Source organism: Scyliorhinus torazame, chromosome 24, assembly GCF_047496885.1.
Source record: "Scyliorhinus torazame isolate Kashiwa2021f chromosome 24, sScyTor2.1, whole genome shotgun sequence".
NCBI lineage: Eukaryota > Metazoa > Chordata > Chondrichthyes > Carcharhiniformes > Scyliorhinidae > Scyliorhinus > Scyliorhinus torazame.
Window position 1 is genome coordinate 22367539 of NC_092730.1, and position 23851 is coordinate 22391389.

Genomic DNA, 23851 nt, shown 5'->3' on the forward strand with positions numbered 1-23851 from the left:
ATTGGGGTGTGTTATCAGTGAGGGGGTGTTTAATACAGACAGAGATATTGGGGTGTGTTATCATTGAGAGAGTGTTTAATACAGAGAGAGATATTGGGGTGTGTTATCAGTGAGAGAGTGTTTAATACAGACAGAGAGATATTGGGGTGTGTTATCAGTGAGGGAGTGTTTAATACAGAGAGAGAGATATTGGGGTGTGTTATCAGTGAGGGAGTGTTTAATACAGAGAGAGATATTGGGGTGTGTTATCAGTGAGGAAATGTTTAATACAGAGAGAGATATTGGGGTGTGTTATCAGTGAGGGAGTGTTTAATACAGAGAGAGATATTGGGGTGTGTTATCAGTGAGAGAGTGTTTAATACAGAGAGAGATATTGGGGTGTGTTATCAGTGAGAGAGTGTTTAATACAGACAGAGATATTGGGGTGTGTTATCAGTGAGAGAGTGTTTAATACAGAGAGAGATATTGGGGTGTGTTATCAGTGAGGAAATGTTTAATACAGAGAGAGATATTGGGGTGTGTTATCAGTGAGGGTGTGTTTAATACAGAGAGAGATATTGGGGTGTGTTATCAGTGAGAGAGTGTTTAATACAGAGAGAGATATTGGGGTGTGTTATCAGTGAGAGAGTGTTTAATACAGACAGAGATATTGGGGAGTGTTATCAGTGAGAGAGTGTTTAATACAGAGAGAGATATTGGGGTGTGTTATCAGTGAGGGAGTGTTTAATACAGAGAGAGATATTGGGGTGTGTTATCAGTGAGGGAGTGTTTAATACAGACAGAGATATTGGGGAGTGTTATCAGTGAGAGAGTGTTTAATACAGAGAGAGATATTGGGGAAGTTATCAGTGAGAGAGTGTTTAATACAGAGAGAGAGATATTGGGGAGTGTTATCAGTGAGGGAGTGTTTAATACAGAGAGAGATATTGGGGTGTGTTATCAGTGAGGGAGTGTTTAATACAGACAGAGATATTGGGGTGTGTTATCAGTGAGAGAGTGTTTAATACAGAGAGAGAGATATTGGGGTGTGTTATCAGTGAGAGAGTGTTTAATACAGAGAGAGATATTGGGGTGTGTTATCAGTGAGGGAGTGTTTAATACAGACAGAGATATTGGGGTGTGTTATCAGTGAGGGAGTGTTTAATACAGAGAGAGATATTGGGGTGTGTTATCAGTGAGGGAGTGATTAATACAGACAGAGATATTGGGGTGTGTTATCAGTGAGAGAGTGTTTAATACAGAGAGAGATATTGGGGTGTGTTATCAGTGAGGGAGTGTTTAATACAGAGAGAGATATTGGGGTGTGTTATCAGTGAGAGAGTGTTTAATACAGACAGAGATATTGGGGTGTGTTATCAGTGAGAGAGTGTTTAATACAGACAGAGATATTGGGGTGTGTTATCAGTGAGAGAGTGTTTAATACAGAGAGAGATATTGGGGTGTGTTATCAGTGAGGGAGTGTTGAATACAGACAGAGTTATTGGGGTGTGTTATCAGTGAGGGAGTGTTTAATACAGACAGAGATATTGGGGTGTGTTATCAGTGAGGGAGTGTTTAATACAGACAGAGATATAGGGGTGTGTTATCAGTGAAGGAGTGTTTAATACAGAGAGAGATATTGGGGTGTGTTATCAGTGAGGGAGTGTTTAATACAGACAGAGATATTGGGGTGTGTTATCAGTGAGGGAGTGTTTAATACAGAGAGAGATATTGGGGTGTGTTATCAGTGAGGGAGTGTTTAATACAGACAGAGATATTGGGGTGTGTTATCAGTGAGCGAGTGTTTAATACAGAGAGAGATATTGGGGTGTGTTATCAGTGAGGGAGTGTTTAATACAGACAGAGATATTGGGGTGTGTTATCAGTGAGGGAGTGTTTAATACAGAGAGAGAGATATTGGGGTGTGTTATCTGTGAGAGAGTGTTTAATACAGACAGAGATATTGGGGTGTGTTATCAGTGAGAGAGTGTTTAATACAGAGAGAGATATCGGGGTGTGTTATCAGTGAGGGAGTGTTTAATACAGAGAGAGAGATATTGGGGTGTGTTATCAGTGAGGGAGTGTTTAATACAGACAGAGATATTGGGGTGTGTTATCAGTGAGAGAGTGTTTAATACAGAGAGAGATATTGGGGGGTGTTATCAGTGAGAGAGTGTTTAATACAGACAGAGATATTGGGGTGTGTTATCAGGGAGGGAGTGTTTAATACAGACAGAGATATTGGGGTGTGTTATCAGTGAGAGAGTGTTTAATACAGACAGAGATATTGGGGTGTGTTATCAGTGAGGGAGTGTTTAATACAGAGAGAGATATTGGGGTGTGTTATCAGTGAGAGAGTGTTTAATACAGACAGAGATATTGGGGTGTGTTATCAGTGAGAGAGTGTTTAATACAGACAGAGATATTGGGGTGTGTTATCAGTGAGGGAGTGTTTAATACAGACAGAGATATTGGGGTGTGTTATCAGTGAGAGAGTGTTTAATACAGACAGAGATATTGGGGTGTGTTATCAGTGAGAGAGTGTTTAATACAGAGAGAGATATTGGGGTGTGTTATCAGTGAGAGAGTGTTTAATACAGAGAGAGATATTGGGGTGTGTTATCAGTGAGGGAGTGTTTAATACAGACAGAGATATTGGGGTGTGTTATCAGTGAGAGAGTGTTTAATACAGAGAGAGATATTGGGGTGTGTTATCAGTGAGGGAGTGTTTAATACAGACAGAGATATTGGGGTGTGTTATCAGTGAGAGAGTGTTTAATACAGAGAGAGATATTGGGGTGTGTTATCAGTGAGGGAGTGTTTAATACAGAGAGAGATATTGGGGAGTGTTATCAGTGAGGGAGTGTTTAATACAGACAGAGATATTGGGGTGTGTTATCAGTGAGAGAGTGTTTAATACAGACAGAGAGATATTGGGGTGTGTTATCAGTGAGGGAGTGTTTAATACAGACAGAGATATTGGGGTGTGTTATCAGTGAGGGAGTGTTTAATACAGAGTGAGAGATATTGGGATGTGTTATCAGTGAGGGAGTGTTTAATACAGAGAGAGATATTGGGGAGTGTTATCAGTGAGAGAGTGTTTAATACAGACAGAGATATTGGGGTGTGTTATCAGTGAGAGAGTGTTTAATACAGACAGAGATATTGGGGTGTGTTATCAGTGAGAGAGTGTTTAATACAGAGAGAGATATTGGGGTGTGTTATCAGTGAGAGAGTGTTTAATACAGAGATATTGGGGTGTGTTATCAGTGAGGGAGTGTTTAATACAGACAGAGATATTGGGGTGTGTTATCAGTGAGGGAGTGTTTAATACAGAGAGAGATATTGGGGTGTGTTATCAGTGAGAGAGTGTTTACTACAGACAGAGATATTGGGGTGTGTTATCAGTGAGGGAGTGTTTAATACAGACAGAGATATTGGGGTGTGTTATCAGTGAGGGTGTGTTTAATACAGAGAGAGAGATATTGGAGTGTGTTATCAGTGAGAGAGTGTTTAATACAGAGAGAGATATTGGGGTGTGTTATCAGTGAGGGAGTGTTTAATACAGAGAGAGATATTGGGGTGTGTTATCAGTGAGGGAGTGTTTAATACAGAGAGAGATATTGGGGTGTGTTATCAGTGAGGGAGTGTTTAATACAGAGAGAGATATTGGGGTGTGTTATCAGTGAGGGAGTGTTTAATACAGAGAGAGATATTGGGGTGTGTTATCAGTGAGAGAGTGTTTAATACAGAGAGAGATATTGGGGTGTGTTATCAGTGAGGGAGTGTTTAATACAGACAGAGATATTGGGGTGTGTTATCAGTGAGGGAGTGTTTAATACAGAGAGAGATATTGGGGTGTGTTATAAGTGAGGGAGGGTTTAATACAGAGAGAGATATTGGGGTGTGTTATCAGTGAGAGAGTGTTTAATACAGACAGAGATATTGGGGTGTGTTATCAGTGAGGGGGTGTTTAATACAGAGAGAGATATTGGGGTGTGTTATCAGTGAGGGAGTGTTTAATACAGACAGAGATATTGGGGTGTGTTATCAGTGAGGGGGTGTTTAATACAGACAGAGATATTGGAGTGTGTTATCATTGAGAGAGTGTTTAATACAGAGAGAGATATTGGGGTGTGTTATCAGTGAGAGAGTGTTTAATACAGACAGAGAGATATTGGGGTGTGTTATCAGTGAGGGAGTGTTTAATACAGAGAGAGAGATATTGGGGTGTGTTATCAGTGAGGGAGTGTTTAATACAGAGAGAGATATTGGGGTGTGTTATCAGTGAGGAAATGTTTAATACAGAGAGAGATATTGGGGTGTGTTATCAGTGAGGGAGTGTTTAATACAGAGAGAGATATTGGGGTGTGTTATCAGTGAGAGAGTGTTTAATACAGAGAGAGATATTGGGGTGTGTTATCAGTGAGAGAGTGTTTAATACAGACAGAGATATTGGGGTGTGTTATCAGTGAGAGAGTGTTTAATACAGAGAGAGATATTGGGGTGTGTTATCAGTGAGGAAATGTTTAATACAGAGAGAGATATTGGGGTGTGTTATCAGTGAGGGAGTGTTTAATACAGAGAGAGATATTGGGGTGTGTTATCAGTGAGAGAGTGTTTAATACAGAGAGAGATATTGGGGTGTGTTATCAGTGAGAGAGTGTTTAATACAGACAGAGATATTGGGGTGTGTTATCAGTGAGAGAGTGTTTAATACAGAGAGATATTGGGGTGTGTTATCAGTGAGGGAGTGTTTAATACAGAGAGAGATATTGGGGTGTGTTATCAGTGAGGGAGTGTTTAATACAGACAGAGATATTGGGGTGTGTTATCAGTGAGGGAGTGTTTAATACAGAGAGAGATATTGGGGTGTGTTATCAGTGAGGGAGGGTTTAATACAGAGAGAGATATTGGGGTGTGTTATCAGTGAGAGAGTGTTTAATACAGACAGAGATATTGGGGTGTGTTATCAGTGAGGGGGTGTTTAATACAGAGAGAGATATTGGGGTGTGTTATCAGTGAGGGAGTGTTTAATACAGAGAGAGATATTGGGGTGTGTTATCAGTGAGGAAATGTTTAATACAGAGAGAGATATTGGGGTGTGTTATCAGTGAGGGAGTGTTTAATACAGAGAGAGATATTGGGGTGTGTTATCAGTGAGAGAGTGTTTAATACAGAGAGAGATATTGGGGTGTGTTATCAGTGAGAGAGTGTTTAATACAGACAGAGATATTGGGGTGTGTTATCAGTGAGAGAGTGTTTAATACAGAGAGAGATATTGGGGTGTGTTATCAGTGAGGGAGTGTTTAATACAGAGAGAGATATTGGGGTGTGTTATCAGTGAGGGAGTGTTTAATACAGACAGAGATATTGGGGAGTGTTATCAGTGAGAGAGTGTTTAATACAGAGAGAGATATTGGGGAAGTTATCAGTGAGAGAGTGTTTAATACAGAGAGAGAGATATTGGGGAGTGTTATCAGTGAGGGAGTGTTTAATACAGAGAGAGATATTGGGGTGTGTTATCAGTGAGGGAGTGTTTAATACAGACAGAGATATTGGGGTGTGTTATCAGTGAGAGAGTGTTTAATACAGAGAGAGAGATATTGGGGTGTGTTATCAGTGAGAGAGTGTTTAATACAGAGAGAGATATTGGGGTGTGTTATCAGTGAGGGAGTGTTTAATACAGACAGAGATATTGGGGTGTGTTATCAGTGAGGGAGTGTTTAATACAGAGAGAGATATTGGGGTGTGTTATCAGTGAGGGAGTGATTAATACAGACAGAGATATTGGGGTGTGTTATCAGTGAGAGAGTGTTTAATACAGAGAGAGATATTGGGGTGTGTTATCAGTGAGGGAGTGTTTAATACAGAGAGAGATATTGGGGTGTGTTATCAGTGAGAGAGTGTTTAATACAGACAGAGATATTGGGGTGTGTTATCAGTGAGAGAGTGTTTAATACAGACAGAGATATTGGGGTGTGTTATCAGTGAGAGAGTGTTTAATACAGAGAGAGATATTGGGGTGTGTTATCAGTGAGGGAGTGTTGAATACAGACAGAGTTATTGGGGTGTGTTATCAGTGAGGGAGTGTTTAATACAGACAGAGATATTGGGGTGTGTTATCAGTGAGGGAGTGTTTAATACAGACAGAGATATAGGGGTGTGTTATCAGTGAAGGAGTGTTTAATACAGAGAGAGATATTGGGGTGTGTTATCAGTGAGGGAGTGTTTAATACAGACAGAGATATTGGGGTGTGTTATCAGTGAGGGAGTGTTTAATACAGAGAGAGATATTGGGGTGTGTTATCAGTGAGGGAGTGTTTAATACAGACAGAGATATTGGGGTGTGTTATCAGTGAGCGAGTGTTTAATACAGAGAGAGATATTGGGGTGTGTTATCAGTGAGGGAGTGTTTAATACAGACAGAGATATTGGGGTGTGTTATCAGTGAGGGAGTGTTTAATACAGAGAGAGAGATATTGGGGTGTGTTATCAGTGAGAGAGTGTTTAATACAGACAGAGATATTGGGGTGTGTTATCAGTGAGAGAGTGTTTAATACAGAGAGAGATATCGGGGTGTGTTATCAGTGAGGGAGTGTTTAATACAGAGAGAGAGATATTGGGGTGTGTTATCAGTGAGGGAGTGTTTAATACAGACAGAGATATTGGGGTGTGTTATCAGTGAGAGAGTGTTTAATACAGAGAGAGATATTGGGGGGTGTTATCAGTGAGAGAGTGTTTAATACAGACAGAGATATTGGGGTGTGTTATCAGGGAGGGAGTGTTTAATACAGACAGAGATATTGGGGTGTGTTATCAGTGAGAGAGTGTTTAATACAGACAGAGATATTGGGGTGTGTTATCAGTGAGGGAGTGTTTAATACAGAGAGAGATATTGGGGTGTGTTATCAGTGAGAGAGTGTTTAATACAGACAGAGATATTGGGGTGTGTTATCAGTGAGAGAGTGTTTAATACAGACAGAGATATTGGGGTGTGTTATCAGTGAGGGAGTGTTTAATACAGACAGAGATATTGGGGTGTGTTATCAGTGAGAGAGTGTTTAATACAGACAGAGATATTGGGGTGTGTTATCAGTGAGAGAGTGTTTAATACAGAGAGAGATATTGGGGTGTGTTATCAGTGAGAGAGTGTTTAATACAGAGAGAGATATTGGGGTGTGTTATCAGTGAGGGAGTGTTTAATACAGACAGAGATATTGGGGTGTGTTATCAGTGAGAGAGTGTTTAATACAGAGAGAGATATTGGGGTGTGTTATCAGTGAGGGAGTGTTTAATACAGACAGAGATATTGGGGTGTGTTATCAGTGAGAGAGTGTTTAATACAGAGAGAGATATTGGGGTGTGTTATCAGTGAGGGAGTGTTTAATACAGAGAGAGATATTGGGGAGTGTTATCAGTGAGGGAGTGTTTAATACAGACAGAGATATTGGGGTGTGTTATCAGTGAGAGAGTGTTTAATACAGACAGAGAGATATTGGGGTGTGTTATCAGTGAGGGAGTGTTTAATACAGACAGAGATATTGGGGTGTGTTATCAGTGAGGGAGTGTTTAATACAGAGTGAGAGATATTGGGATGTGTTATCAGTGAGGGAGTGTTTAATACAGAGAGAGATATTGGGGAGTGTTATCAGTGAGAGAGTGTTTAATACAGACAGAGATATTGGGGTGTGTTATCAGTGAGAGAGTGTTTAATACAGACAGAGATATTGGGGTGTGTTATCAGTGAGAGAGTGTTTAATACAGAGAGAGATATTGGGGTGTGTTATCAGTGAGAGAGTGTTTAATACAGAGATATTGGGGTGTGTTATCAGTGAGGGAGTGTTTAATACAGACAGAGATATTGGGGTGTGTTATCAGTGAGGGAGTGTTTAATACAGAGAGAGATATTGGGGTGTGTTATCAGTGAGAGAGTGTTTACTACAGACAGAGATATTGGGGTGTGTTATCAGTGAGGGAGTGTTTAATACAGACAGAGATATTGGGGTGTGTTATCAGTGAGGGTGTGTTTAATACAGAGAGAGAGATATTGGAGTGTGTTATCAGTGAGAGAGTGTTTAATACAGAGAGAGATATTGGGGTGTGTTATCAGTGAGGGAGTGTTTAATACAGAGAGAGATATTGGGGTGTGTTATCAGTGAGGGAGTGTTTAATACAGAGAGAGATATTGGGGTGTGTTATCAGTGAGGGAGTGTTTAATACAGAGAGAGATATTGGGGTGTGTTATCAGTGAGGGAGTGTTTAATACAGAGAGAGATATTGGGGTGTGTTATCAGTGAGAGAGTGTTTAATACAGAGAGAGATATTGGGGTGTGTTATCAGTGAGGGAGTGTTTAATACAGACAGAGATATTGGGGTGTGTTATCAGTGAGGGAGTGTTTAATACAGAGAGAGATATTGGGGTGTGTTATAAGTGAGGGAGGGTTTAATACAGAGAGAGATATTGGGGTGTGTTATCAGTGAGAGAGTGTTTAATACAGACAGGGATATTGGGGTGTGTTATCAGTGAGGGGGTGTTTAATACAGAGAGAGATATTGGGGTGTGTTATCAGTGAGGGAGTGTTTAATACAGACAGAGATATTGGGGTGTGTTATCAGTGAGGGGGTGTTTAATACAGACAGAGATATTGGAGTGTGTTATCATTGAGAGAGTGTTTAATACAGAGAGAGATATTGGGGTGTGTTATCAGTGAGAGAGTGTTTAATACAGACAGAGAGATATTGGGGTGTGTTATCAGTGAGGGAGTGTTTAATACAGAGAGAGAGATATTGGGGTGTGTTATCAGTGAGGGAGTGTTTAATACAGAGAGAGATATTGGGGTGTGTTATCAGTGAGGAAATGTTTAATACAGAGAGAGATATTGGGGTGTGTTATCAGTGAGGGAGTGTTTAATACAGAGAGAGATATTGGGGTGTGTTATCAGTGAGAGAGTGTTTAATACAGAGAGAGATATTGGGGTGTGTTATCAGTGAGAGAGTGTTTATTACAGACAGAGATATTGGGGTGTGTTATCAGTGAGAGAGTGTTTAATACAGAGAGAGATATTGGGGTGTGTTATCAGTGAGGAAATGTTTAATACAGAGAGAGATATTGGGGTGTGTTATCAGTGAGGGAGTGTTTAATACAGAGAGAGATATTGGGGTGTGTTATCAGTGAGAGAGTGTTTAATACAGAGAGAGATATTGGGGTGTGTTATCAGTGAGAGAGTGTTTAATACAGACAGAGATATTGGGGTGTGTTATCAGTGAGAGAGTGTTTAATACAGAGAGATATTGGGGTGTGTTATCAGTGAGGGAGTGTTTAATACAGAGAGAGATATTGGGGTGTGTTATCAGTGAGGGAGTGTTTAATACAGACAGAGATATTGGGGAGTGTTATCAGTGAGAGAGTGTTTAATACAGAGAGAGATATTGGGGAAGTTATCAGTGAGAGAGTGTTTAATACAGAGAGAGAGATATTGGGGAGTGTTATCAGTGAGGGAGTGTTTAATACAGAGAGAGATATTGGGGTGTGTTATCAGTGAGGGAGTGTTTAATACAGACAGAGATATTGGGGTGTGTTATCAGTGAGAGAGTGTTTAATACAGAGAGAGATATTGGGGTGTGTTATCAGTGAGAGAGTGTTTAATACAGAGAGAGATATTGGGGTGTGTTATCAGTGAGGGAGTGTTTAATACAGACAGAGATATTGGGGTGTGTTATCAGTGAGGGAGTGTTTAATACAGAGAGAGATATTGGGGTGTGTTATCAGTCAGAGAGTGTTTAATACAGAGAGAGATATTGGGGTGTGTTATCAGTGAGAGAGTGTTTAATACAGAGAGAGAGATATTGGGGTGTGTTATCAGTGAGGGAGTGTTTAATACAGAGAGAGAGATATTGGAGAGTGTTATCAGTGAGAGAGTGTTTAATACAGAGAGAGAGATATTGGGGTGTGTTATCAGTGAGAGAGTGTTTAATACAGTGAGAGATATTGGGGTGTGTTATCAGTGAGAGAGTGTTTAATACAGAGAGAGAGATATTGGGGTGTGTTATCAGTGAGGGAGTGTTTAATACAGAGAGAGATATTGGGGTGTGTTATCAGTGAGAGAGTGTTTAATACAGAGTGAGAGATATTGGGGTGTGTTATCAGTGAGAGAGTGTTTAATACAGAGAGAGAGATATTGGGGTGTGTTATCAGTGAGGGAGTGTTTAATACAGAGAGAGATATTGGGGTGTGTTATCAGTGAGAGAGTGTTTAATACAGAGAGAGAGATATTGGGGTGTGTTATCAGTGAGGGAGTGTTTAATACAGAGAGAGAGATATTGGGGTGTGTTATCAGTGAGAGAGTGTTTAATACAGACAGAGATATTGGGGTGTGTTATCAGTGAGAGAGTGTTTAATACAGAGAGAGAGATATTGGGGAGTGTTATCAGTGAGGGAGTGTTTAATACAGACAGAGATATTGGGGTGTGTTATCAGTGAGGGAGTGTTTAATACAGACAGAGATATTGGGGAGTGTTATCAGTGAGAGAGTGTTTAATACAGAGAGAGAGATATTGGGGTGTGTTATCAGTGAGAGAGTGTTTAATACAGAGAGAGATATTGGGGTGTGTTATCAGTGAGAGAGTGTTTAATACAGTGAGAGATATTGGGGTGTGTTATCAGTGAGAGAGTGTTTAATACAGAGAGAGAGATATTGGGGTGTGTTATCAGTGAGAGAGTGTTTAATACAGAGAGAGAGATATTGGGGTGTGTTATCAGTGAGGGAGTGTTTAATACAGACAGAGATATTGGGGTGTGTTATCAGTGAGGGAGTGTTTAATACAGAGAGAGATATTGGGGTGTGTTATCAGTGAGAGAGTGTTTAAAACAGTGAGAGATATTGGGGTGTGTTTTCAGTGAGAGAGTGTTTAATACAGAGAGAGAGATATTGGGGTGTGTTATCAGTGAGAGAGTGTTTAATACAGAGAGAGAGATATTGGGGTGTGTTATCAGTGAGGGAGTGTTTAATACAGAGTGAGAGATATTGGGGTGTGTTATCAGTGAGGGAGTGTTTAATACAGAGAGAGAGATATTGGGGTGTGTTATCAGTGAGGGAGTGTTTAATACAGACAGAGATATTGGGGAGTGTTATCAGTGAGAGAGTGTTTAATACAGAGAGAGAGATATTGGGGTGTGTTATCAGTGAGGGAGTGTTTAATACAGAGAGAGATATTGGGGTGTGTTATCAGTGAGGGAGTGTTTAATACAGAGAGAGATATTGGGGTGTGTTATCAGTGAGAGAGTGTTTAATACAGAGAGAGAGATATTGGGGTGTGTTATCAGTGAGGGAGTGTTTAATACAGAGAGAGATATTGGGGTGTGTTATCAGTGAGGGAGTGTTTAATACAGAGAGAGATATTGGGGTGTGTTATCAGTGAGGGAGTGTTTAATACAGAGAGAAATATTGGGGTGTGTTATCAGTGAGGGAGTGTTTAATACAGAGAGAGAGATATTGGGGTGTGTTATCAGTGAGAGAGTGTTTAATACAGAGTGAGAGATATTGGGGTGTGTTATCAGTGAGGGAGTGTTTAATACAGAGAGAGAGATATTGGGGTGTGTTATCAGTGAGGGAGTGTTTAATACAGACAGAGATATTGGGGTGTGTTATCAGTGAGAGAGTGTTTAATACAGAAAGAGAGATATTGGGGTGTGTTATCAGTGAGGGAGTGTTTAATACAGAGAGAGATATTGGGGTGTGTTATCAGTGAGGGAGTGTTTAATACAGAGAGAGATATTGGGGTGTGTTATCAGTGAGAGAGTGTTTAATACAGAGAGAGAGATATTGGGGTGTGTTATCAGTGAGGGAGTGTTTAATACAGAGAGAGATATTGGGGTGTGTTATCAGTGAGGGAGTGTTTAATACAGAGAGAGAGATATTGGGGTGTGTTATCAGTGAGAGAGTGTTTAATACAGACAGAGATATTGGGGTGTGTTATCAGTGAGGGAGTGTTTAATACAGAGAGAGATATTGGGGTGTGTTATCAGTGAGGGAGTGTTTAATACAGAGAGAGATATTGGGGTGTGTTATCAGTGAGGGAGTGTTTAATACAGAGAGAGATATTGGGGTGTGTTATCAGTGAGGGAGTGTTTAATACAGACAGAGATATTGGGGTGTGTTATCAGTGAGAGAATGTTTAATACAGACAGAGATATTGGGGTGTGTTATCAGTGAGGGAGTGTTTAATACAGAGAGAGATATTGGGGTGTGTTATCAGTGAGGGAGTGTTTAATACAGACAGAGATATTGGGGTGTGTTATCAGTGAGAGAGTGTTTAATACAGAGAGAGATATTGGGGTGTGTTATCAGTGAGAGAGTGTTTAATACAGAGAGAGATATTGGGGTGTGTTATCAGTGAGGGAGTGTTTAATACAGACAGAGATATTGGGGTGTGTTATCAGTGAGGGAGTGTTTAATACAGAGAGAGATATTGGGGTGTGTTATCAGTCAGAGAGTGTTTAATACAGAGAGAGATATTGGGGTGTGTTATCAGTGAGAGAGTGTTTAATACAGAGAGAGAGATATTGGGGTGTGTTATCAGTGAGGGAGTGTTTAATACAGAGAGAGAGATATTGGAGAGTGTTATCAGTGAGAGAGTGTTTAATACAGAGAGAGAGATATTGGGGTGTGTTATCAGTGAGAGAGTGTTTAATACAGTGAGAGATATTGGGGTGTGTTATCAGTGAGAGAGTGTTTAATACAGAGAGAGAGATATTGGGGTGTGTTATCAGTGAGGGAGTGTTTAATACAGAGAGAGATATTGGGGTGTGTTATCAGTGAGAGAGTGTTTAATACAGAGTGAGAGATATTGGGGTGTGTTATCAGTGAGAGAGTGTTTAATACAGAGAGAGAGATATTGGGGTGTGTTATCAGTGAGGGAGTGTTTAATACAGAGAGAGATATTGGGGTGTGTTATCAGTGAGAGAGTGTTTAATACAGAGAGAGAGATATTGGGGTGTGTTATCAGTGAGGGAGTGTTTAATACAGAGAGAGAGATATTGGGGTGTGTTATCAGTGAGAGAGTGTTTAATACAGACAGAGATATTGGGGTGTGTTATCAGTGAGAGAGTGTTTAATACAGAGAGAGAGATATTGGGGAGTGTTATCAGTGAGGGAGTGTTTAATACAGACAGAGATATTGGGGTGTGTTATCAGTGAGGGAGTGTTTAATACAGACAGAGATATTGGGGAGTGTTATCAGTGAGAGAGTGTTTAATACAGAGAGAGAGATATTGGGGTGTGTTATCAGTGAGAGAGTGTTTAATACAGAGAGAGATATTGGGGTGTGTTATCAGTGAGAGAGTGTTTAATACAGTGAGAGATATTGGGGTGTGTTATCAGTGAGAGAGTGTTTAATACAGAGAGAGTGATATTGGGGTGTGTTATCAGTGAGAGAGTGTTTAATACAGAGAGAGAGATATTGGGGTGTGTTATCAGTGAGGGAGTGTTTAATACAGACAGAGATATTGGGGTGTGTTATCAGTGAGGGAGTGTTTAATACAGAGAGAGATATTGGGGTGTGTTATCAGTGAGAGAGTGTTTAAAACAGTGAGAGATATTGGGGTGTGTTTTCAGTGAGAGAGTGTTTAATACAGAGAGAGAGATATTGGGGTGTGTTATCAGTGAGAGAGTGTTTAATACAGAGAGAGAGATATTGGGGTGTGTTATCAGTGAGGGAGTGTTTAATACAGAGTGAGAGATATTGGGGTGTGTTATCAGTGAGGGAGTGTTTAATACAGAGAGAGAGATATTGGGGTGTGTTATCAGTGAGGGAGTGTTTAATACAGACAGAGATATTGGGGAGTGTTATCAGTGAGAGAGTGTTTAATACAGAGAGAGAGATATTGGGGTGTGTTATCAGTGAGGGAGTGTTTAATACAGAGAGAGATATTGGGGTGTGTTATCAGTGAGGGAGTGTTTAATACAGAGAGAGATATTGGGGTGTGTTATCAGTGAGAGAGTGTTTAATACAGAGAGAGAGATATTGGGGTGTGTTATCAGTGAGGGAGTGTTTAATACAGAGAGAGATATTGGGGTGTGTTATCAGTGAGGGAGTGTTTAATACAGAGAGAGATATTGGGGTGTGTTATCAGTGAGGGAGTGTTTAATACAGAGAGAAATATTGGGGTGTGTTATCAGTGAGGGAGTGTTTAATACAGAGAGAGAGATATTGGGGTGTGTTATCAGTGAGAGAGTGTTTAATACAGAGTGAGAGATATTGGGGTGTGTTATCAGTGAGGGAGTGTTTAATACAGAGAGAGAGATATTGGGGTGTGTTATCAGTGAGGGAGTGTTTAATACAGACAGAGATATTGGGGTGTGTTATCAGTGAGAGAGTGTTTAATACAGAAAGAGAGATATTGGGGTGTGTTATCAGTGAGGGAGTGTTTAATACAGAGAGAGATATTGGGGTGTGTTATCAGTGAGGGAGTGTTTAATACAGAGAGAGATATTGGGGTGTGTTATCAGTGAGAGAGTGTTTAATACAGAGAGAGAGATATTGGGGTGTGTTATCAGTGAGGGAGTGTTTAATACAGAGAGAGATATTGGGGTGTGTTATCAGTGAGGGAGTGTTTAATACAGAGAGAGAGATATTGGGGTGTGTTATCAGTGAGAGAGTGTTTAATACAGACAGAGATATTGGGGTGTGTTATCAGTGAGGGAGTGTTTAATACAGAGAGAGATATTGGGGTGTGTTATCAGTGAGGGAGTGTTTAATACAGAGAGAGATATTGGGGTGTGTTATCAGTGAGGGAGTGTTTAATACAGAGAGAGATATTGGGGTGTGTTATCAGTGAGGGAGTGTTTAATACAGACAGAGATATTGGGGTGTGTTATCAGTGAGAGAATGTTTAATACAGACAGAGATATTGGGGTGTGTTATCAGTGAGGGAGTGTTTAATACAGAGAGAGATATTGGGGTGTGTTATCAGTGAGAGAGTGTTTAATACAGAGAGAGAGATATTGGGGAGTGTTATCAGTGAGAGAGTGTTTAATACAGACAGAGATATTGGGGTGTGTTATCAGTGAGAGAGTGTTTAATACAGAGAGAGATATTGGGGTGTGTTATCAGTGAGGGAGTGTTTAATACAGACAGAGATATTGGGGTGTGTTATCAGTGAGGGAGCGTTTAATACAGAGAGAGATATTGGGGTGTGTTATCAGTGAGAGAGTGTTTAATACAGAGAGAGAGATATTGGGGAGTGTTATCAGTGAGGGAGTGTTTAATACAGAGAGAGAGATATTGGGGTGTGTTATCAGTGAGAGAGTGTTTAATACAGAGAGAGAGATATTGGGGAGTGTTATCAGTGAGAGAGTGTTTAATACAGAGAGAGAGATATTGGGGTGTGTTATCAGTGAGAGAGTGTTTAATACAGAGAGAGATATTGGGGTGTGTTATCAGTGAGAGAGTGTTTAATACAGAGAGAGAGATATTGGGGAGTGTTATCAGTGAGAGAGTGTTTAATACAGAGAGAGAGATATTGGGGTGTGTTATCAGTGAGAGAGTGTTTAATACAGAGAGAGAGATATTGGGGTGTGTTATCAGTGAGAGAGTGTTTAATACAGAGAGAGATATTGGGGAGTGTTATCAGTGAGGGAGTGTTTAATACAGACAGAGATATTGGGGAGTGTTATCAGTGAGGGAGTGTTTAATACAGACAGAGAGATATTGGGGTGTGTTATCAGTGAGGGAGTGTTTAATACAGACAGAGATATTGGGGTGTGTTATCAGTGAGGGAGTGTTTAATACAGAGAGAGAGATATTGGGGTGTGTTATCAGTGAGGGAGTGTTTAATACAGACCGAGATATTGGGGTGTGTTATCAGTGAGAGAGTGTTTAATACAGAGAGAGAGATATTGGGGTGTGTTATCAGTGAGAGAGTGTTTAATACAGAGAGAGAGATATTGGGGGGTGTTATCAGTGAGGGAGTGTTTAATACAGACAGAGATATTGGGGTGTGTTATCAGTGAGGGAGTGTTTAATACAGAGAGAGATATTGGGGGGTGTGATCAGTGAGGGAGTGTTTAATACAGAGAGAGATATTGGGGAGTGTTATCAGTGAGGGAGTGTTTAATACAGAGAGAGATATTGGGGAGTGTTATCAGTGAGGGAGTGTTTAATACAGGGAGAGATATTGGGGAGTGTTATCAGTGAGGGAGTGTTTAATACAGGGAGAGATATTGGGGTGTGTTATCAGTGAGAGAGTGTTTAATACAGACAGAGATATTGGGGTGTGTTATCAGTGAGGGAGTGTTTAATACAGACAGAGATATTGGGGTGTGTTATCAGTGAGGGAGTGTTTAATACAGAGAGAGAGATATTGGTGTGTGTTATCAGTGAGAGAGTGTTTAATACAGGGAGAGATATTGGGGAGTGTTATCAGTGAGAGAGTGTTTAATACAGACAGAGATATTGGGGTGTGTTATCAGTGAGAGAGTGTTTAATACAGAGAGAGAGATATTGGGGTGTGTTATCAGTGAGGGAGTGTTTAATACAGAGAGAGAGATATTGGGGAGTGTTATCAGTGAGGGAGTGTTTAATACAGACAGAGATATTGGGGAGTGTTATCAGTGAGAGAGTGTTTAATACAGACAGAGATATTGGGGTGTGTTATCAGTGAGAGAGTGTTTAATACAGGGAGAGATATTGGGGTGTGTTATCAGTGAGGGAGTGTTTAATACAGACAGAGATATTGGGGTGTGTTATCAGTGAGAGAGTGTTTAATACAGAGACAGAGATATTGCGGTGTGTTATCAGTGAGGGAGTGTTTAATACAGACAGAGATATTGGGGTGTGTTATCAGTGAGAGAGTGTTTAATACAGGGAGAGATATTTGAGTGTGTTATCAGTGAGAGAGTGTTTAATACAGACAGAGATATTGGGGTGTGTTATCAGTGAGGGAGTGTTTAATACAGAGAGAGATATTGGGGAGTGGTATCAGTGAGAGAGTGTTTAATACAGACAGAGATATTGGGGTGTGTTATCAGTGAGAGAATGTTTAATACAGAGAGAGAGATATTGGGGAGTGTTATCAGTGAGAGAGTGTTTAATACAGAGAGAGAGATATTGGGGTGTGTTATCAGTGAGAGAGTGTTTAATACAGACAGAGATATTGGGGTGTGTTATCAGTGAGGGAGTGTTTAATACAGACAGAGATATTGGGGAGTGTTATCAGTGAGAGAGTGTTTAATACAGACAGAGATATTGGGGAGTGTTATCAGTGAGAGAGTGTTTAATACAGAGAGAGAGATATTGGGGTGTGTTATCAGTCAGAGAGTGTTTAATACAGAGAGAGATATTGGGGTGTGTTATCAGTGAGAGAGTGTTTAATACAGACAGAGATATTGGGGTGTGTTATCAGTGAGAGAGTGTTTAATACAGACAGAGATATTGGGGTGTGTTATCAGTGAGGGAGTGTTTAATACAGACAGAGATATTGGGGTGTGTTATCAGTGAGAGAGTGTTTAATACAGACAGAGATATTGGGGTGTGTTATCAGTGAGAGAGTGTTTAATACAGAGAGAGATATTGGGGTGTGTTATCAGTGAGAGAGTGTTTAATACAGACAGAGATATTGGGGTGTGTTATCAGTGAGGGAGTGTTTAATACAGACAGAGATATTGGGGTGTGTTATCAGTGAGAGAGTGTTTAATACAGAGAGAGATATTGGGGTGTGTTATCAGTGAGAGAGTGTTTAATACAGACAGAGATATTGGGGTGTGTTATCAGTGAGAGAGTGTTTAATACAGAGAGAGATATTGGGGTGTGTTATCAGTGAGGGAGTGTTTAATACAGAGAGAGATATTGGGGTGTGTTATCAGTGAGGGAGTGTTTAATACAGAGAGAGATATTGGGGTGTGTTATCAGTGAGGGAGTGTTTAATACAGAGAGAGATATTGGGGTGTGTTATCAGTGAGGGAGTGTTTAATACAGAGAGAGATATTGGGGTGTGTTATCAGTGAGAGAGTGTTTAATACAGAGAGAGATATTGGGGTGTGTTATCAGTGAGAGAGTGTTTAATACAGAGAGAGATATTGGGGTGTGTTATCAGTGAGGGAGTGTTTAATACAGACAGAGATATTGGGGTGTGTTATCAGTGAGGGAGTGTTTAATACAGAGAGAGATATTGGGGTGTGTTATCAGTGAGGGAGTGTTTAATACAGAGAGAGATATTGGGGTGTGTTATCAGTGAGAGAGTGTTTAATACAGACACAGATATTGGGGTGTGTTATCAGTGAGGGGGTGTTTAATACAGAGAGAGATATTGGGGTGTGTTATCAGTGAGGGAGTGTTTAATACAGACAGAGATATTGGGGTGTGTTATCAGTGAGGGGGTGTTTAATACAGACAGAGATATTGGGGTGTGTTATCAGTCAGAGAGTGTTTAATACAGAGAGAGATATTGGGGTGTGTTATCAGTGAGAGTGTGTTTAATACAGACAGAGAGATATTGGGGTGTGTTATCAGTGAGGGAGTGTTTAATACAGAGAGAGAGATATTGGGGTGTGTTATCAGTGAGGGAGTGTTTAATACAGAGAGAGATATTGGGGTGTGTTATCAGTGAGGAAATGTTTAATACAGAGAGAGATATTGGGGTGTGTTATCAGTGAGGGAGTGTTTAATACAGAGAGAGATATTGGGGTGTGTTATCAGTGAGAGAGTGTTTAATACAGAGTGAGAGATATTGGGGTGTGTTATCAGTGAGGGAGTGTTTAATACAGAGAGAGATATTGGGGTGTGTTATCAGTGAGAGAGTGTTTAATACAGACAGAGATATTGGGGTGTGTTATCAGTGAGAGAGTGTTTAATACAGAGAGAGATATTGGGGTGTGTTATCAGTGAGAGAGTGTTTAATACAGAGAGAGATATTGGGGTGTGTTATCAGTGAGAGAGTGTTTAATACAGAGAGAGATATTGGGGTGTGTTATCAGTGAGGGAGTGTTTAATACAGAGAGAGAGATATTGGGGTGTGTTATCAGTGAGGGAGTGTTTAATACAGAGAGAGATATTGGGGTGTGTTATCAGTGAGAGAGTGTTTAATACAGACAGAGATATTGGGGTGTGTTATCAGTGAGAGAGTGTTTAATACAGAGAGAGATATTGGGGTGTGTTATCAGTGAGGGAGTGTTTAATACAGAGTGAGAGATATTGGGGTGTGTTATCAGTGAGAGAGTGTTTAATAAAGACAGAGATATTGGGGTGTGTTATCAGTGAGGGAGTGTTTAATACAGACAGAGATATTGGGGAGTGTTATCAGTGAGAGAGTGTTTAATACAGAGAGAGATATTGGGGTGTGTTATCAGTGAGAGAGTGTTTAATACAGAGAGAGATATTGGGGTGTGTTATCAGTGAGGGAGTGTTTAATACAGAGAGAGATATTGGGGTGTGTTATCAGTGAGGGAGTGTTTAACACAGACAGAGATAATGGGGTGTGTTATCAGTGAGAGAGTGTTTAATACAGAGAGAGATATTGGGGTGTGTTATCAGTGAGAGAGTGTTTAATACAGAGAGAGATATTGGGGTGTGTTATCAGTGAGAGAGTGTTTAATACAGAGAGAGATATTGGGGTGTGTTATCAGTGAGGGAGTGTTTAATACAGAGAGAGAGATATTGGGGTGTGTTATCAGTGAGAGAGTGTTTAATACAGAGAGAGATATTGGGGTGTGTTATCAGTGAGGGAGTGTTTAATACAGAGTGAGAGATATTGGGGTGTGTTATCAGTGAGGGAGTGTTTAATACAGAGAGAGATATTGGGGTGTGTTATCAGTGAGGGAGTGTTTAATACAGACAGAGATATTGGGGTGTGTGATCAGTGAGGGAGTGTTTAATACAGAGAGAGATATTGGGGTGTGTTATCAGTGAGAGAGAGTTTAATACAGAGAGAGATATTGGGGTGTGTTATCAGTGAGAGAGTGTTTAATACAGAGAGAGATATTGGGGTGTGTTATCAGTGAGGGAGTGTTTAATACAGAGAGAAATATTGGGGTGTGTTATCAGTGAGGGAGTGTTTAATACAGAGTGAGAGATATTGGGGTGTGTTATCAGTGAGGGAGTGTTTAATACAGAGAGAGATATTGGGGAGTGTTATCAGTGAGAGAGTGTTTAATACAGACAGAGAGATATTGGGGTGTGTTATCAGTGAGGGAGTGTTTAATACAGAGTGAGAGATATTGGGGTGTGTTATCAGTGAGGGAGTGTTTAATACAGAGAGAGATATTGGGGTGTGTTATCAGTGAGAGAGTGTTTAATACAGAGAGAGATATTGGGGTGTGTTATCAGTGAGAGAGTGTTTAATACAGAGAGAGATATTGGGGTGTGTTATCAGTGAGGGAGTGTTTAATACAGACAGAGAGATATTGGGGTGTGTTATCAGTGAGGGAGTGTTTAATACAGACAGAGATATTGGGGTGTGTTATCAGTGAGGGAGTGTTTAATACAGACAGAGATATTGGGGTGTGTTATCAGTGAGGGAGTGTTTAATACAGACAGAGATATTGGGGTGTGTTATCAGTGAGGGAGTGTTTAATACAGAGAGAGATATTGGGGTGTGTTATCAGTGAGAGAGTGTTTAATACAGAGTGAGAGATATTGGGGTGTGTTATTAGTGAGGGAGTGTTTAATACAGACAGAGAGATATTGGGGTGTGTTATCAGTGAGGGAGTGTTTAATACAGAGAGAGATATTGGGGTGTGTTATCAGTGAGGGAGTGTTTAATACAGAGAGAGAGATATTGGGGTGTGTTATCAGTGAGAGAGTGTTTAATACAGAGAGAGATATTGGGGTGTGTTATCAGTGAGAGAGTGTTTAATACAGAGAGAGATATTGGGGTGTGTTATCAGTGAGGGAGTGTTTAATACAGAGTGAGAGATATTGGGGTGTGTTATCAGTGAGGGAGTGTTTAATACAGAGAGAGATATTGGGGTGTGTTATCAGTGAGAGAGTGTTTAATACAGAGAGAGATATTGGGGTGTGTTATCAGTGAGAGAGTGTTTAATACAGAGAGAGATATTGGGGTGTGTTATCAGTGAGGGAGTGTTTAATACAGACAGAGAGATATTGGGGTGTGTTATCAGTGAGGGAGTGTTTAATACAGACAGAGATATTGGGGTGTGTTATCAGTGAGGGAGTGTTTAATACAGACAGAGATATTGGGGTGTGTTATCAGTGAGGGAGTGTTTAATACAGACAGAGATATTGGGGTGTGTTATCAGTGAGGGAGTGTTTAATACAGAGAGAGATATTGGGGTGTGTTATCAGTGAGAGAGTGTTTAATACAGAGTGAGAGATATTGGGGTGTGTTATTAGTGAGGGAGTGTTTAATACAGAGAGAGATATTGGGGTGTGTTATCAGTGAGGGAGTGTTTAATACAGAGAGAGATATTGGGGTGTGTTATCAGTGAGGGAGTGTTTAATACAGAGAGAGAGATATTGGGGTGTGTTATCAGTGAGAGAGTGTTTAATACAGAGAGAGATATTGGGGTGTGTTATCAGTGAGAGAGTGTTTAATACAGAGAGAGATATTGGGGTGTGTTATCAGTGAGGGAGTGTTTAATACAGACAGAGATATTGGGGTGTGTTATCAGTGAGAGAGTGTTTAATACAGAGAGAGATATTGGGGTGTGTTATCAGTGAGGGAGTGTTTAATACAGAGAGAGATATTGGGGAGTGTTATCAGTGAGGGAGTGTTTAATACAGACAGAGATATTGGGGTGTGTTATCAGTGAGAGAGTGTTTAATACAGAGAGAGAGATATTGGGGTGTGTTATCAGTGAGGGAGTGTTTAATACAGACAGAGATATTGGGGTGTGTTATCAGTGAGGGGGTGTTTAATACAGAGTGAGAGATATTGGGGTGTGTTATCAGTGAGGGAGTGTTTAATACAGAGAGAGATATTGGGGAGTGTTATCAGTGAGAGAGTGTTTAATACAGACAGAGATATTGGGGTGTGTTATCAGTGAGAGACTGTATAATACAGACAGAGATATTGGGGTGTGTTATCAGTGAGAGAGTGTTTAATACAGAGAGAGATATTGGGGTGTGTTATCAGTGAGAGAGTGTTTAATACAGAGATATTGGGGTGTGTTATCAGTGAGGGAGTGTTTAATACAGACAGAGATATTGGGGTGTGTTATCAGTGAGGGGGTGTTTAATACAGAGAGAGATATTGGGGTGTGTTATCAGTGAGAGAGTGTTTAATACAGAGAGAGATATTGGGGTGTGTTATCAGTGAGAGAGTGTTTAATACAGAGAGAGCTATTGGGGTGTGTTATCAGTGAGGGAGTGTTTAATACAGACAGAGATATTGGGGTGTGTTATCAGTGAGGGAGTGTTTAATACAGAGAGAGAGATATTGGGGTGTGTTATCAGTGAGAGAGTGTTTAATACAGAGAGAGATATTGGGGTGTGTTATCAGTGAGGGAGTGTTTAATACAGAGAGAGATATTGGGGTGTGTTATCAGTGAGGGAGTGTTTAATACAGAGAGAGATATTGGGGTGTGTTATCAGTGAGGGAGTGTTTAATACAGAGAGAGATATTGGGGTGTGTTATCAGTGAGGGAGTGTTTAATACAGAGAGAGATATTGGGGTGTGTTATCAGTGAGAGAGTGTTTAATACAGAGAGAGATATTGGGGTGTGTTATCAGTGAGGGAGTGTTTAATACAGAGAGAGATATTGGGGTGTGTTATCAGTGAGGGAGTGTTTAATACAGAGAGAGATATTGGGGTGTGTTATCAGTGAGGGAGTGTTTAATACAGAGAGAGATATTGGGGTGTGTTATCAGTGAGAGAGTGTTTAATACAGACAGAGATATTGGGGTGTGTTATCAGTGAGGGGGTGTTTAATACAGAGAGAGATATTGGGGTGTGTTATCAGTGAGGGAGTGTTTAATACAGACAGAGATATTGGGGCGTGTTATCAGTGAGGGGGTGTTTAATACAGACAGAGATATTGGGGTGTGTTGTCAGTGAGAGAGTGTTTAATACAGAGAGAGATATTGGGGTGTGTTATCAGTGAGAGACTGTTTAATACAGACAGAGAGATATTGGGGTGTGTTATCAGTGAGGGAGTGTTTAATACAGAGAGAGAGATATTGGGGTGTGTTATCAGTGAGGGAGTGTTTAATACAGAGAGAGATATTGGGGTGTGTTATCAGTGAGAGAGTGTTTAATACAGAGAGAGATATTGGGGTGTGTTATCAGTGAGGGAGTGTTTAATACAGACAGAGATATTGGGGTGTGTTATCAGTGAGGGAGTGTTTAATACAGAGAGAGATATTGGGGTGTGTTATCAGTCAGAGAGTGTTTAATACAGAGAGAGATATTGGGGTGTGTTATCAGTGAGAGAGTGTTTAATACAGAGAGAGAGATATTGGGGTGTGTTATCAGTGAGGGAGTGTTTAATACAGAGAGAGAGATATTGGAGAGTGTTATCAGTGAGAGAGTGTTTAATACAGAGAGAGAGATATTGGGGTGTGTTATCAGTGAGAGAGTGTTTAATACAGTGAGAGATATTGGGGTGTGTTATCAGTGAGAGAGTGTTTAATACAGAGAGAGAGATATTGGGGTGTGTTATCAGTGAGGGAGTGTTTAATACAGAGAGAGATATTGGGGTGTGTTATCAGTGAGAGAGTGTTTAATACAGAGTGAGAGATATTGGGGTGTGTTATCAGTGAGAGAGTGTTTAATACAGAGAGAGAGATATTGGGGTGTGTTATCAGTGAGGGAGTGTTTAATACAGAGAGAGATATTGGGGTGTGTTATCAGTGAGAGAGTGTTTAATACAGAGAGAGAGATATTGGGGTGTGTTATCAGTGAGGGAGTGTTTAATAC